Genomic DNA, 12,781 nt, shown 5'->3' on the forward strand with positions numbered 1-12,781 from the left:
AAAAGCTTGTAAAACTGCATTAAGCTGTACCTTTTGAGCTGATTGTTTGGGTACTAAAAATGTAAAAGTTTGATCAGGGGTAACTACTGCTGCTGTACCATTATTTGACCCATCAGTGAATATATTTGGAGCATTTATGATAGGTGTTTTTCTTGTCATTTTTGGAAAAATTACAGGATGCAATGACCAAAAAGACAATAAAGGATTAGATGGTAAGTGGTTATCAAATGAAACATTAGATTTACACATGATTATTGCCCAAGTATTTAACTCATTAGCTAACTCATCAATTTGATTCATAGTATATGGAGTAATAATTTTATTGGGAGAAATTCCAAACACTCCCTTTGCTGCTTTTATTCCTTTGAGTATTAATTGTCCTACAGCCTCAGGATACCTAGTAAGAATAGTGTTAGGAGAATAAGATAAATGTATCCATAATAATGGACCTTCTTGCCAAAATACTCCTGTAGGAATATTTTTTGTTGGTAGTACAATAAATAATAAAGGCAAACTTATATCAATTCTATCCAAATGCATATTTTCCATATATGTCTCAATGATTTTTAATGCCTTTCTTGCTTCAGGCGTTAACATTCGGGGTGAATTTGGATCTGATGGACCTTTTAGGATATCAAATAAAGGTCCCAACTCTCCTGTTGGTATACCTAAATAAGGCCTTATCCAATTTATGTCTCCTAATAACTTTTGAAAGTCATTAAGTGATTTGAGTTGATCTACTCGTATTTGAATTTTTGGTGGATGGACCATGGTTGAGGATAATAGAACTCCTAAATAATTAATTGGAAAATTTAATTGTACTTTATCTATTGCTATCTCTAGATTATAATTTTTTAATAAGTTTGTAAGTGTGGCATAACATTCTAGCAATGTGTTTTTATCTTTGTGTGCTAATAATACATCATCCATATAGTGAAATATTTGTAGTTCAGGATTTTGATTTCTAAGTGGCTGGATTACTTTGTTAACATAAATTTGACACATAGTTGGGCTGTTAGCCATCCCTTGAGGGAGTACTTTCCATTCATATCTCTGATCAGGACCTTCATGATTCAGTGCAGGGATAGTAAATGCAAAACGTGGACTATCCTCAGGATGAATTGGAATTGAAAAAAAACAATCTTTAATATCTATAACTAAAACATACCAGGTTTTTGGCAAAGCAGACAACTGAGGAATCCCTGATTGAGCAGGTCCCATAATAACCATCTCATTATTAATGGCTCTTAAATCTTGCAATAATCTCCATTTACCAGATTTCTTTTTGATGACAAAAATGGGAGTATTATGGGGAGATACAGAAGGTTGTATATGTCCTCTGCTAATTGTTGTTTGACCAGGTCATGGGCTGCTTGTATCTTTTCTTTAGTCAGGGGCCACTGAGGAACCCATACTGGTCTTTCTGATTTCCAAGTAATTTTTATTGTCTCAGTGGCCCTTTCTGAAAATCCAACCCATGTCTGTCTGTTCCTTGATCTATTTGTATTGGTGCTGCTATACCTTGTTCTTGTTTTTCTAATCTTTTTCCTTTCCTAAAACCTTGTCTAGTCATAATAGTGGGTGCATTTTGGTTGATGTTATTTGTTAATGTCAAACCTAATTGATCTAGGACATCTCGTCCCCATAAATTTACGGGAAGATGATCCAATACATATGGCTGTATAGTTCCTTCACATCCTTCAGGATCCTTCCAATCTAATACCATTGCACTTCTATGGGGATTAGTCGCCACTCCTAGGCCTCGAAGCGTTTGAGTGGCTTGTTATAATGGCCAATGTTTTGGCCATTCTTGACGAGAGATGATGCTAAGGTCTGCACCTGTATCCAGTAGCCCATTAAATTCATGTCCTTGAATATTTAGTTTTAGCATGGGGCGAGAATCTAAATTTAAAGAAAGCATAGCCCAATCTGCACCTGTGGAGCCTAATCCCTTGGAACCTCTTTCTACAGTACGACTGGAAAATTTATCATGTAGGCTGGGTATTATTAGTAACTGTGCTATTCTATCTCCTGGTGAAATTACTGATATACCCTTTGGAGAACTGGCTATAATTTTTATTTCACCTTCATAATCGGGATCAATTACCCCAGGACTTATCATAAGTCCTTTTAGAGTAGAAGAGCTGCGTCCCAATAATAAGCCTACTGTTCCTTTGGGAAGAGGTCCTTTCACCCCTGTGGGAATGATTTGAACTCCCATCTCTGGAGTTAGTACTGCTCTGGCGGAGGCACAGATGTCCAACCCTGCGCTCCCTCTGGTTTGTCTGATGAGGGATCTGATGGACAATGTGTCCTGGGCACTACCCTGATGGGGTTGCTGGGTTCCTCCAGTGCTCCGTATATTTGTGGTTTTGGGCCCCGGAGCATTGGGCCCCCCTGTCCATTTTTTGGCAATGGAGCCCAATGCCTTTCTCCACGATATCGTGGATAAACACCTGGTCCTTGTTCGTTTTTTGATAATGGAGTACCCTCTATGGTGGTTTGAGAACGGCATTCATTAGCCCAATGTCTCCCTCTACGGCATCGTGGGCAAATACCTGGTATTCTACTCCTTTGATACCTAGTTTTGTTAAACCCTCCTCCAATGGGGCATTTCCTTTTAAAATGTCCTGTTTGTTCACAATTGTAGCATGTTCTTGGCCTGGCATCTAAAGCCTGTTTTACTGCAGCTGCCACAATTTGCCCTTGTTCATTAATATCTCTGGCATCTAAAGCCTGTTTTACTGCAGCTGCCACGACTTGCTCTTGTTCATTAATGTCTCTACATAATTTAATATATGTGTTTAAATCTTCATGTTTCCATGGTCTAATGATATCTCTGCACCAACGATTCGCTTGCTCATAAGCCAGGTGTTTTAGTAATGGCATTGCTTGTTCTGTATTCCCAAAAACTCTGGTAGCTGTTTGAATAAGCCTATCTACAAATTCAGCATAAGGTTCATTAGCTCCTTGTATTACCTTAGATAATTGACCTTGTAAACCTCCATGTCCTTGTAAAGTCTTCCATGCCTTAATTGCATCTGCAGCAATTTGTGCGTATACGCCAGGATCATATGCAATTTGTTGCTGCTGATCCTCATAAGGTCCCTTTCCTAACAACATATCTAGATTTCTCTGAGGATAACCAGCTGCTGCATTTCGCCTAGCCGTCTCCTTGCAAAATTCCTCATTGGCAACCTTCCATAACAGGTATTGTCCTCCATTTAGCACAGCTTTACACATATTAGCCCAATCTGCTGGCGTCATGTTCAAGTTGTTAATGGATTCGACCAAGCTTACAGTGAAGGGTGCTTGAGGACCATAGGTTGTTACAGCCTCTTTTAGCTGCTTCACTGTTTTGAAATTTAAAACTTGGTAAAATCGCTGCCCTCCTGCCTCAAATACAGGGCATGTTAATATTTGAGACCTTGGCTCTCAACAGGCGTGCATCTGACTGATGGTAGCAGAGGGATCCCCTCCTGTGACCTCCTCCAGCCACCACCACCGAGGCCAGCCTTCCAGAGGGGACCTCTGTGAACCCGGACCCACAGGCCCACCGGGAGGTCTGAGAAGCCCCACAGCCCAGAGGGGCCAGGGACACAGTGAGGGGCAGGAGGAAAAGGGCTCCATGGAGAAGAAGTGGACTCTGGAAGGCCTGCTGCGGCTGAGAGCAGGAGGCCAGCCTTGCTCTCCCGTCCTGTGACCGTGCCCTGGCCGCAGGGAGGGGCCGGGAGCCTGGCTGCTGAATCAACTACCGGTGGCCGCAGCACACCCTTTTCTTGAACAGAGTCAGAGGACCATGACTGGCTTCTCCTCCCTTCTTTCCAAGGGCAAGGGGACGGGCAGGCTGGAGAGGTGACCTGGGCACCTTGTCCCGGGCGCTGGTGTGCACTTGTTCCCTGTCCTCTCCAGCTTCCCTGCTCTTCCAAGAGGGTCTTTCTACCAGCTCTTCACCCCCTGCACAGCCTGGGCGTTCCTCACTCACCTGCAGGACCTGCAGACGGTCGTAACTGGTGTTAGGTTCACCGAGCATGCGTGGCACTGATCTGGGACTGTCGTCACTCCTGTGTAAGGTGTGGGGGGGGGGCTCAGGTGGGTGGCCGGAGCTCCTCTGGGTTCACAGCAGTGAGTGAACTCTCCGGCCCCCACGGGGGGTGGGGGCAGGAAGATGCATCAGGCAGGGAGCCAGCGAGCGGAGCCCACTCAGGCTGGCCCGACAGGCAGCAGCGGGCACACGCCAGCCCCCAGGGGACCGAGGAACAAGGCCACCTGCAGATGCAGCGTGAAGAGCCAGGACTCCTGCCCGCGAGCAGTCACCTGCTCCTCTCCAGGGACCCCACTCTCAGGGACCCACGGTCCCCACTGGCTGGGTCCTCTTGGCATGTCCCCAGTGCAGCCTGCCTGGCTTGGCAGCCCAGCAAGTCCACGAGGGCTCACCCGCTGCTCCTCGCAGTGCACACCAGTCTTGTCCCCCCTCCGTCTCCTGCTGGCCTGTTCCTAAGACTACAGGGGACAGCATCTCATTTGTCCTGCTTGGAGCAGATGCTACCCCAGGTCTAATCAGCAAAGCCAGAAGGCCCTGCCTGGGACGAGGCCCTGCCTGGGGATGAGGCGGACTCGGCAATGAGCCACAGGCAGGGGGTGTGGGCAGGGGGTGTTGGCGGGCTTCCTCCTGCTCCCACCCCAGGACTCTTAATTAGGGCCTCGTCCACCTCTGTGAAGGTCTTCAAAAGGCTAAAAATTTAAGGCAGGTCGCTCAGGAGAACGTGCTCTGATAACTCTGCTCTGACCCAAGAAGGGGACCTGGGACATGGCCAGCACCGTGAAGTGCTAATCTTTAGATCCTCTTTTCTTTTTAATATCTTTATTTTTTAAATTTATTTTTGTCGTGCTTAGATCGAACCCAGGGCCTCGCCCGTGCTAGGTGAGCACTCCACCGCTGAGCCAGTACCCCAGCCCCTCTTTAGATCATCTTTATTTGCTGAATTTAATTTACTGACACACAGAGCATCTACTCTGGTAGGTTGTGGTCACTGTACGCCCCTGGGCAGCCCACCACTGACTTTGGCCATGTGGACAGAGCTGCAGCTATATGGGGTTCACAGGGAAGGGCGCTGGACCTTGGAAGGACAAACTTCTGGCCACGCCAGGCTGCTCACTAAGTGCACTGTTTAGTTGACCCCTCGGGAGGACTGGTGGGGCAGGGACTGTCACCCCAGATCAGATCAAGCACTGGCAGCTGCTTTTCTTCTCATGGGCACAAAGTTGGAGCAACAGTGGCTGGATTTGAACCCAGTCCCTGCTGGCTCAGAGGGCAGAACTTCACCACCCCTGCATCCCCTGGGCTGACCACCTTTCCAGCCCTTCTGGGTTGGCAGTGCGTTCCTCGATCTGCTCTCTGCACAGTTCAGCCCTGGGGCTGCAGGGCCACTAGCTGCTCAGCTGTGGATCTGTGGTCTCTCCATGGTCCAGCTACCCAGGAGGCCCTGAGGCTGAGGGCCACCTGGGTTCAGTTTTCATTCTAGGGGTCCCTCTGCCTGCAGTCCACATGTCCAGGACTCTGGCTGGAGCTCGGACTGGCCTCACGGGCCTGCAGTGCTGAGCTGCCCTCCAGGCTAACATAGGGCTGCCTTGGGGACAGTCCTGGACGACTGAAGGGCGTCACCGTGAAGCCGCCACACACAGCGCAGGGTGTAAAGGGGACTCAAGTCTCCAACAGGCAGGCACCAGAAGCGCCCACCGGGAGCTGTCAACGGTGCCTCTTGGGCCCAGGTGTGCCTTGTGTGGAGGAGGGGCTGAGGGTCCCAACACCTGCCGCAGGGTGGCCTGCATAGCCTTGGACACTCAGCGCCTTCTTCACCTGAACTTCAAGCACACACTGGGTCCCCTGCTATGTGGCAGGTGGGCCACTGAGGAGGGAGTGGCTTCCTCCTCTTCTTCACTCAGATTTGTGTGGATAAGGCCGAGGGCAGGGCCCCACTGTGGACAGGCAGAGCCCCATGGTCTCCTTTCCCAGGGTAGAAACTGGGGAGAGGCCCTGGGAGTGGGGCAGGAGCGAACGGGCCTCCCGGGGCTCACCCGCTTTGCCCCACGGGCCACCCAAGCTGCCCGAGGTGAAGAACAACCCTCCTTTGGTGTCCCCCGGGGACTGGTTCCAAGACCCTGTGGATACCCAAACCGAGGATGCTCAAATCCCTCACGTAAAGTGGCGTGGGGCTCATTTCATAACAATCTCCCGTGGACTCGGAATCCCCCCCACGGCTCAGCATCGGTGCATCTGTGTAACAGTTGCTGTGCTGCATTGTAGGGGATGAGGTAGGAAGGGCTTGTAGCATTCGACACAGGTGCAAATTTCTTGTCCACTTTCATTTTTGCAGCGCTGGGGACGAACCCGGGGCCTCACACACGCCGGCACACGCTCCACCACTGAGCTGCACCCCACACACGATTTTCCAAATATTTTTGGCCTGTGGTTGGTTGACTCTGAAGGAGAGAAACCCAGAGGACCCCCTGAAGTTCTGAGTTACCTGTCACTTCTCAAGCATTGGGCCTGCCCACCCGTCCTAGGGTGACATGGAGTTGACCTCTTCCTTCCTGGAGTAAGACTGTGGCCAGGCGGCTTGGGCATATGGGAGAGGGGCCCCACCCCCGCCCCATGCTGACCTCAGAACCCAGGCTCCTGGGAACCCACACCCCAGGCAGAGGCTCCGCTGTGGCAGCTGGCCGCCAGCCCAGCTCCTGATGGTCCCCTGGGTCCCCTACTCCAAGGCCGGAGAGAGAGGAAGCCATTCAGCCTGCAGGTGGGGCTGGTGGTCCCCATCCCCAGGGACCCCGGCTGCCATTGCCAGGGACAAGGTTGCACTGAAAAGCCACTTCGGGCTGGGAGGAGGAGGGGGGCATCGAGGGGATGGAAGAGTGGCAAGAGGGTGGGTCACGGGTGGCTTCCTGGGCCCACGCAGCCCCCCGGACTCGACTGCAGAGCTGGGCCCAGAAACCTGCACATTTCCAGAGCTCCCAGGGATCCTCACCCACACCCACGCCAGATGTGAGCCACCGGCCGATCCTGTCCCCTTTGGCAGGGGGACTCTGAATTCCCGTCTCCATGTGCAGAGTGAGACCCAGAGGACGGGGCTGGGGCAGCAGAGGGGGGGATCCACGGGTGCACACGGCCACTGAAGCTGCTCCTCCTAGCATCGTCCTGGTCACCCCAGAGCCACCTGCCCAGAGGGACCAAGGCTGGCAGCCCCCCAAAGGGAGAACCCTCCCCCTCCCACCAGGGGCTCCCAGGAGGCTTTGCTGCCACCCTGGCCTGTTTTCTGTACCTGTCTCTCTCTTCCCAGCCCCAGATTTCAGAGGCAGCTGTCACCAGCAGGGAACCCAGGACATCCTGGGACTCAGCTGATTGGCCTCTTGATGACGATGCCCAAGGGCAGCAACCTCCCTGGGATCAGCCACAGGTGCAGGACGAAGCCCCTCCTCCCACCATGTCCTTAACCCCCTAAACACCTGCAAGCTCACAGTGCACGTCACAGATGAAGAGACTGCAGCTCAGAGAGGCCACAGGACCTGCCAGCAGGTATTTTCAGTACCAACAAAAGTGCCACAAGAAACATGGGGGACGCCAGTTAGTCACCCAGGGGCACAGCCAGAGGCTGGGAAACACCCGGGCTGGCCCAAGGAGGAGGAGAAGCCCTGGGTGTGTGCCGGGGCAGAGTGCCACAAACTGGGCAGCTCACACGCAGCAGAGTCCTCCCAGGGTGCTGGGCCTGAAGACGGAGACAGACGTCAGGTGGTGTACTCCAGGCTTCTCCCTCCGCTGCTGCGGATGACCCCGACTCCACGCCACGCCACTCCCATGTCACCTTCATCGTCATGTGGCCACCTTCTCCCTGCATCTGCCTCTTATCAGGACACCAGTCCCATTGGACTAGGGCCGCCCCACCCAGCATGGCCTCTTCTTAACCAATGACATACCACAGGCTTGCTCCTCCCTCCCTTCCAGCAGCAGCCCCGGGCTTTTCTGGGTTTCTGTGGGGAGAGGAGCTGGGGGGGGCCCTGCCTGGACAGGCCCTGTGCAGCCGGGCAGCTCCTGAGCCCACCCTTGGCCTGCTCCACTCCCACACACCTGCCCAGACTGCCGGCCCCATCTCCTTAATGCAAGCAGGTCTTGGTGCTTGGTGAAGGTTATTTTCAGCCAAGCAAAAAATATCTTTGTAAGAAGGAATTTTTAAGATCCCAAGAAAAATAATGATGGCACCCGGCAGCTGTTATTAAGTCTATTTTTGGAGAACTTCGCTGGTGCTGCTAATCCCACCTTACCTCTTGCTGCAGAAACTGACGTGGACCTGCACCTGGCGGGGCTCCGGGCCTGCTGTGTCTGTGCAGGCCAAGCCGAACCCCAGGGTCCAGTTCACTGCCCACTGCCCGCAACTCAGCAGAGAAAGGCCACTAAGTCCCAGGATAGGAGAGAGGAGTCCAACACACACCGAGACTGACGGCTGCCTCCAGCCCAAGTGCCAGGGACAATGCCAGGCAGCTGTGTCCTGCTGGAAAGACAATCAGGGTGTCCAGGCCCCTAATGCCCCAATTGAAGGTCACCTTGGCTGGCCTTGTGCAGACCTCAGCCAGGAGAGGCCTGAGCCTTACCAGGAGGAGAAGCCCAGGCGCTCGCAGCATCTGCTGGCCGGACTGTTTGACAGGCAGCTGCCAGCCCTGGGTCAGTGCCAGCTGGCCTCAGGGTCCCTGCCACAGCTTTCCTTCAGAATTCCCAGGAGCCCTGAGAGCTGCCACCACCTGGATGCCACCCCAGCCTCCTGGTGTGGCCTGGTGTCCAGCTCTCAAAGTTGCCAGGTGACTCTCACTTGCACCAGGCTGAAAGGTGGGGCGGGCGGTCCCCATTCTCTGGGCGGGTCCCTCTGGAAGCTTAGCCCAGACAAGGCCCCATGGGTGGACTCTCTCAAGTGCTGGCTCCCCTGACCCCGTAGTCTAGTCAGCGGCTGCCGTCCACGCAGCCAGAGGCGGGGCTGTGCCCCCCTGCTCCTGCCCTGGGCACCTGCAGGTCGGAGCGTCCCTCGCGGGCAGCTGCCGGCCTCCTCCAGGCCTCCTGCTGCCCGCTGGCCCCCTCTCCTCCTCTATTAGGAGTCTCTCCTTGTTTTTCAGCACGTGGCTAAGAAGCGTCCTTCTCAGGAAAATCTCCCTGACCCTCCCAAGTGCGTGTCCAGCTCCCTGACTCCTGGCCCCAGGGTCAAGGGCAGGGAGCAGGTGCTTCCTAGAAGAGCTCCCTGTGGGGCAGGGCCTCTGTGGCTATTTACCAGGTGGGGACACCTGACAGGCCTTTGGTCCCTGAAACCCAGGGGCTGCCAGAGGGGACACATGCTCTGAGGCACCAGCCCCAAGCCTTGGTCAGCTGTGTCCTGCTGGGAGGACAGGCAGGAGGGCGGCTCTCCCCTCTGCTACTCTGGCCCTGTCCCTGACCACAGGTGCCATCTGTCTGCTGGGCCTCAGGCTGTTTCCCCACACCCCAGCCTCCCAGCTGGGTCTCTTGCAGGGGCCAGTGATCTATCTAATCCCTTAATCATCGTTGCTCCCTGAGGTCGAGATCCACAAACAAAGGCTCCTGCGCCCTGGGCTTCTTGCTGCTTGTCCTGGTTGATTTCTCTGTCTCACGGCAGAGCTGAGTCCAGGGGGTTAGAGTTGTCCCAGGAAGCTCCACACAAAGTCCTCTTCTGCCCATGGAGGCCTGGGAACTGGCTGAAAGGGGCCAGGGACCTGGGGGGACGGGGACAGGAGCCCGCAATAGGGCCGGGTGGGCGGAGGCGGAGTGCCTGCCAGCCCTTGGTCTTGCCTGCTCTCCGGGGCACTGGCTCCTGCCAGCTCCTCACGCCCCCAGGTCTATGCAGAGCCTGGGGCCTGGATAGTGTCCGACAGCAGGTTTTAGACTGTACATCAGAGTGTTCTGAGGGGTGTAAGAGAACCCGGGAAACCCCTCCCACCCTCCAGGCCTCCAGGGTAAGGCTACCAGATTCAGCAAATGAAGTTTCAGGAAGCTAAACCTGAATTTCAGATAAACAACAAATGATGTTTAGGATACCCTGTCTCACGGGTACCCTGTCTCACGGGTACCCTGCCTCACGGGTACCCTGTCTCATGCATTATTTAAGGTAGAGCTATACTAAAAACTTAGGGTGTCCTTCTGATATCAAGGTTCTCTGCAGAGGCTGGCTTTGTATCTGACCACCTTTCTCTCAGGCCTCCAGCCTGTCCCCAGCGGTGGCCCTGGGAACTCCCAGGAGCTTCACGACACTGAGTACAAACCAGTGCCCTCTCTGGACTCCTCCTCAAGTGGGCAAGTGATCCCACAGGCCACACTGTCTTCCAGAGGGGCTTACAGCCAATAGCAGCAGACAAAAGAGTATAGTCAGGTCTCCTGACTTACCCACTGGCCATCTGTCTGTCTATCAATATACCCATCCATCCATCCATCCATCCACTTACCTACCTATCATCCATCAATCCATTGATCCATCCATCCACCAATCCACCCACTATTAATTCATCTATCAAACTATTTACTCTCCCACTCTCCCATCCATCCATCTATCCATCCAGTCGGCCAGCCGTCTAGCCATCCATCCATCTATCCACCATCATCTACCCATCCACTCACCTTTCCATCCATCCATCCATCGATCCATCAATCCATTGATCCATCCATCTAACAATCAACCCACTATTAATTAATCTATCAAACTGTTTACTCTCCCACTCTCCCAATCATCCATCCATCCACCCATCTACCATCCACTCACCTATCCATCCATCTATCCATCCAGCCAGCCAGCCAGCCAGAGAGCAAACATTTATCCAGAACCACCAGGCTCTGGGCCTTGTACAAGCTCCTGAGAGAACAGAAATGAACAAGGTGGGTTTAAGTCCCCCGTGGTCTTCATGAGCTTCTGGGGGAGCAGATCATAGCCCAGCAAGTGTCCTGGGGTAAGGGTATGATCCAGTGGGTGTAGATCCTGTGCAGGGGATACAAGCCCCCATGTGGGGAGGGGCTGTCCCTGAAGGGGGTGCCTAGGCTGCGTCCTAAAGAGGAGAAACATCTGCTGAGAAAAGTTCTCAGGGCAGTGGACCTGCAGGTGCCTGTAGCCCCGAGAAGTGCTGAGTCGGGGTCGGTTTCTGTCCCCACACGTACCCCAGTCTACACTCACACAACATGGCACAGGGCCAGGTCTCTACTGAGTACCACTGCTGTTTCTGGATCAGAGGGTTCTTTGTTGAGTCACCTCCCCAGCCTCTACCCCCAGATACAACAGAGAAACAGACAGCACTCTGCACATTGCCAAACACCTCCCGGGGAATCTCGCCTATCGAGAACCCGTCTTAGAGGCTGCTGCTGCGGGGCAAAGACCAAAGCAAGTGTGGGCTTCTCTTTCCAGGAGGTTCTAGAAGTTTCTTCCAGAAACTCAGGGACGCTGGAGTGAGTGTGTGAGTGATTAAACAAAAATCTGTTTCAACACTGCCCGACGGGAACACAAGCCAAGGCCTGGCAGTGTGTAACTATCGCACAAAGGGTTAACCCCACAGACAAGACGGCTGCTCTTAAATGTATCTCAATCACAGATCTGTATGTGCATATCAGCAGTCAGTGGCATATTGAATTTTTTCACACTGTTTACCTAGCATAATTTGCAGTTGGTCTGTATTTGATTAAACACCATCATCTTTTATGTACGAGTTACATAAGTAAATAGAAAAATCATTTACAGTCCGATGCCCCATGAAAAATTGATCTCTGGTCTGTCTGGCACCAACACTGGGAGTCGCTGGGGCCGTGTGGCTAATTGGATGTGGGGGGGTGAGGTGGCGTTTGAGGCGAGCCAGGCGCTTCATTTCCTCGGGTGGCAGCTATGAACGCGCAGAGCAAAATCTGAGTCAGAAGTCACTCAATCAAGTGAGCTCACAGAAGTTCCCAAGTCGCCAGCTACTTATCCCACTGTGAGACGGACACGTCCTTTGGGAAATCATTCCCTAGTGACAGTGAACCCAGCGGGGGCAGCCGCAAGTCCACTGCTGATTGGGGTGACCCACAGGGCTGCTGTCCTCACCCTAGCGGGAGGGGGCGCTGCGGGGGCCTCCATCTTGGGGAGAGGGCAGGGGATGGCTTCTCAGGCCAGCAGCACCTCCATGTGGGTGGGACAATCCCTCTTGGATGGTGCGTCCCCAAGTCTGCCCACTGTCAAGCAGAGCTGGTGCCCAGAGACCCATGGCAGAGAGAACCAGCCAAAGGCCAGACAAGGTGGTGGACACAGAGACAAATTCAAGCAGGTCCTCTTTCTGAGACCTTCTAGAGTCCCAGATTCTAGAAAGTTGGGAAGCTCAAATGGGAGCCTCCAGCACCAGAGCACTGGGGGACCTTCCTCTACCTCCCTTCCCCCAACCCGAGTGCCTGGGGCTGCCATAGCCAAGTGCCACCAACTGAGTGACTTCCAACAGTAGAGGTTCATTCTCTCCCAGTCCAAGATCAGCGAGTGGCAGGGCCGCGCTCCTCCTGAGCTCAGGGGACCATCCTTCCCCGCCTTCCAGCTACCGGAGGCCCCGGGCTCCTCGTTCAGCCTCTGCGCCATCTCGACCTGGCCTCCCCTTTTCTCACCCTCTAATGTCCTTTATAAGGACACTTATCACTGGATTTAGGACCACCCGGGGGATCGGGGATGATCTCATCTGAGACCCTTGATCACATCTGCAAAGACCAAATAAGGTCCCAGAACTTCTCTTG

The 12,781-nt window shown here is 53.3% G+C and overlaps 1 long non-coding RNA gene across 1 annotated transcript in view; it reads left to right on the forward strand.

The window, feature by feature from the left end:
• LOC131425006 (uncharacterized) overlaps window positions 1-11,902 on the forward strand; it is a 33,741-nt gene extending 21,839 nt beyond the window's left edge. The window contains exons 2-3 of the long non-coding RNA XR_009228744.1: window positions 6,378-7,576; window positions 8,332-11,902. This is a non-coding gene — a long non-coding RNA (uncharacterized LOC131425006). The remainder of the gene's footprint in view (window positions 1-6,377; window positions 7,577-8,331) is intronic.
• Window positions 11,903-12,781: the final 879 nt, after the last annotated feature.

This window comes from Marmota monax, unplaced genomic scaffold (genome assembly GCF_021218885.2).
Source record: "Marmota monax isolate L192 unplaced genomic scaffold, Marmota_monax_Labrador192_F-V1.1 WCK01_AAM20220418_F8-fsc00167, whole genome shotgun sequence".
NCBI lineage: Eukaryota > Metazoa > Chordata > Mammalia > Rodentia > Sciuridae > Marmota > Marmota monax.